Source organism: Leptonychotes weddellii, chromosome 14 (genome assembly GCF_054177405.1).
Source record: "Leptonychotes weddellii isolate Sample4059 chromosome 14, ASM5417740v2, whole genome shotgun sequence".
Classification (NCBI taxonomy): Eukaryota; Metazoa; Chordata; class Mammalia; order Carnivora; family Phocidae; genus Leptonychotes; species Leptonychotes weddellii.
This window is the reverse complement of record NC_138382.1, coordinates 42,047,708-42,051,637: the sequence shown is the minus strand read 5'-3', so window position 1 is coordinate 42,051,637 and position 3,930 is coordinate 42,047,708.

The window sequence follows — 3,930 nt, the reverse complement described above, 5'->3', positions numbered from 1 at the left end:
GGTTGTTATTAAGAGTGCAGTTATAGCTTTATACAATAAAACTTCATTAGTGACATCTTCATCCTTGGGAGATTAGCTGAATTGTTTCTTACACCTCGGTGAATACATTTTATCCAGGTCATGGAAAATTATGAGACTGATTTGTACTTCTAGTACATTTCTGCTTCTGCTTCCAAGATTTTTACAAATATGTGGTAGTAGGAGAATAGAAACATGGGAGAACCCAGGAAGGTTTGACAGAGATGGTGGCACTCATGCTAAATTTTAAATATTGATCTGGATTTCTCTAAACATGTTAACAGTCCCATGAGAGTCCAAGGGACAAGGTGTTCTCACTGTTTGACCCGGCAATTAGATCTCGGTGTTATGTGAAATAAAGTACATATTTAGTAATAACTTAGAATAGTATTGAGCACTTTATAATTATTTTAAATAATTACTATTTATTGCACACTACTATGTCCTAGGAACTTTTCTATTTTTTATAGCAACTTTCCCAGGTGTAAGTATACTTACTTTACAGATGGGAAACTGAGGATTGGAGATGGAAAACTTTTCTCGAAAGAGAGAGGTTGCCAAAGGTCCTAGAACTAGTAGTTGGCAGGGATGCGGTTTAAAACCCAGCCCATCATCTTTTCATTCTACCCCATGGCTCCCCTGACTGGAATGCTATTGTTACTCAGTCATTTTTTTAATACGAGTTGGATTTTCATGTTGCTTTACAGCAGGAACTCAAGCAGCCAAACCCTCTAATGGACTCTTTATCTTTGCAAATTAGGGCAATCTTCTTTACACAAGAGCCACTCATGGGTTTGATTAGCATGGTCCAGGCTCGAGGGTACTAATCATCTCTAGGCATATTGACAATTGAGTTTGGAGGAGTAAAAAGCAGATGACCAGACTCAGGAGCATGGGGGCTGCTCTTACTTAGACTGCCAGCACTGCTGGGGGGCCGTCTGTATAGCTAACTCCCTGCCCTTCCCTCAGTAATAGCGTTATCTTGTGGTTTTCCCTTTCAAAGTGCACCAGAACCATATTCAGCAATGGCAGGGCAGCTTTGTAATGATCTGGTTGGCTGCTTCTTGATATGCTTATCTATATTAGGCCCTGGATCCCATCCTACTCATCCCATTCTACCCTAGGTAGAAACTTTCTAAGGAGTCCTTGCCCAGAATTCCAGGAATTCTGTATCAGTGCAACCCGACAACTGGTCCCTCCCTTGTTTTGTGTGAAAGATTGTTTAATGGCCATAATTCCTCCCACCCTGGTATGTATTCCACTTTGCCATTTGACTTTGCTGCTTCTCTCATCCAGAGTTGGAGTCTGTTTCTCCATACCTTTGAATCTGGGCTGGCATTGTTACTTGCTCTGGCCAGTAGAATGTAGTGGGAATGACAGTGTGTGATACCAGTCGAGATCACAAGAGTCCTGGTAGCTTCCATCTTTCATCTTCATGGACCACTGCCCTGAGACTACCATATAAGGAAGCCTGCAGAAAGGTGAGCCATTAGAGGAGACCAAGACACCCCTCCCACAGCAATACCAACTTCCACACGGGTGTGAGGTCCTCTTAGACCTTCTAGTCTAGCTGACTCTGCAGCTGAATGATGGACCTAGGCAACAATCATCAGATGAACTGCCCACCAACCCACATAATCATAAAAAATACTAAGTCATTATTCGCTAAGTTTTGGGTGGTTTTGTTAAAAAGCAAAGGCTAACTGATACAATATGTTCTCTGGTTCCAGTAATTCTGGAACTAAGTTTTCACAGATGAAAATGAATCATTTGGAGTGAGTCATCTGCAAGGATGTTTCCATTGCTAGTGTGCTAGGCATTACAAAGAATAGAGCGAGGAAAAGTGTGGCAGTGAGAACACAGAAGCTGTTTGTGGGATATAATAGACTATGTTAAGAAAAATCACTTTGCAGGAGCAGAGTCTTCAGAAATAGGATCTAGCTCTAGAAAGGTAAGTTAGAACAAGATTGAGGAAGGACTTGCAGGCCAAGGTGGCGAATGTTCATTTTAGCTGTTCACCTATGAAAAGACTGTAATGAAGAGTGGGAATGAGAAAATGAGCGTTCATGGACATTGGTAAAAGAGCCTGGCACGGCTGATAAGATCTGAGGGAGGAGAATGGATGTCCATGGTGTCTTTTGTGGATTAGGATAGAGCTCAAACTGCGCACTGGTGAACTCCGGGGTAGCTGAATTTGTAGAGGCCAAAAAGTTCCTGCCAAATCCCCTAAAGTGAATTTTTGCCAAAAAATCAGTAAGACCAGCTGTTTCATCCCATGACTGTGCTAACCACCACATAGACACCATCTGTGTATAATGAGGTAGCACTCTGGTAAGGATTTTTAACTGCGTTATTATTCCACATGTTGTCTGGATTGGGTTGTGATTATGATTTTTCACTTTTTAGTAGAGCCATGGGAAATAAATGCTTATAAATATAATAATTCGGGGCACCTGGGTGGCTTAGTCAGTTAAGCGTCCGACTGTTGATTTCAGCTCAGGTCATGCTCTCAGGATTGTGAAATTGAGCCCCATGTCGGGCTCTGCGGTGGGCGTGGAGCCCGCTTGGGATTCTCTCTCTCCCTCCGCCCCTCCCTCCCACACCCCTGCTCACGTGCCTGTGCTCTTACTCTCTCTTAAAAAAAAATAATAAATATAATAGTTCACAAGAGAAGGCTCAAGCTACAGGGGAAAGTAAGAGTCAGTTATGAGTGAAACTGGCATTAAGTGTTAAGAGTACTGCAATATTGACTATCTTATAAAAGGAAAGCCTTAGAGGGTGAAAGACTAGATACTGAGAAGGAACTTTACTTATATTTTTCCAGATCCCACTTCACATTTGCTTGTGCCTTCCTTTGGAAGAGGAATTGCTGATCTTATTGTTCAGATTTCATGCACAGATGAGGCCAGTGGACCTCTTTAGATCAAGCACATAGGATCAAGCACATAGGGGTGACTCTCTTCTGCTTTCTCCTATGTGCCATCTGGGCAAGATGGCTAAGCTACCCCCTGCTGGCAGAAGCCCAAGACACCCAGTATTCACTTCTTTTCTCCCACTTGTGTGTACCGGGGGCCACTGAACTCATTTTTTTTTCCCCCCCAGAGGGAAGGCTGGAGATGAGATTCAACTTTGAGGATTTCTTCTAGGCCTCTGTACCCAAGCCAAGGGGTTCCTACTGAGTTTATCAAAGAGTTGTATCTTGGGGGTTGGGGCCCAAGCCCAATGAATAAAGGAGTATGACATTGCATTTTCTTTATCATTGGTGCTTGAGCACACATAACCTCAACACCTAAGAGAAAGGTGGGTAAGAGTTGGATATTCTTGGTTCCTTGATTAAATGTTATCTAATGGCACCCAAATCTCCTTCTTACTTCTAATAGACATTGGCAGCAATGAAGTTGGGCTTCTGCAATTACTGAATGAATCTAAGGGTAAGATTTCTTAAGGGTAAAAAATCTTAGGGAGGAGGCTTCTTTAGCCCAGGAATTGAATAATCCTACCACCACTGATCTTTTAACAGGTCACCTATAATGCTTCCATCCACTGGGAACAGCTTGGAGTCACTGTTGGCTGGAACAGAAAAGGACCAAACCACATACAGTAATTTACACAAAGACTGGTGACTAATTTACTTTCCATTATGTCATTTGGGTTGCTTTCTATTGTAAGTAATAGAGAACCCAAACTCAAATGACTTAAACAGTAAGCCATTTATTATCTGATAAAAAAAGTTTAGAATTAGGCATGTCCAGAGTTGGCTAGTTCAGTGGCTCAGTGACATCATCAAAGACTCAGATCTTTCTTTTTTCTACTCGGTTGCTCCCAGTGTGCTAACTTACATTGTCAAGCTTGTCTGCTAATATATGCCAGGTTTCTACAACCAATTCAAACACAGAACAGTATCCAAAGGCC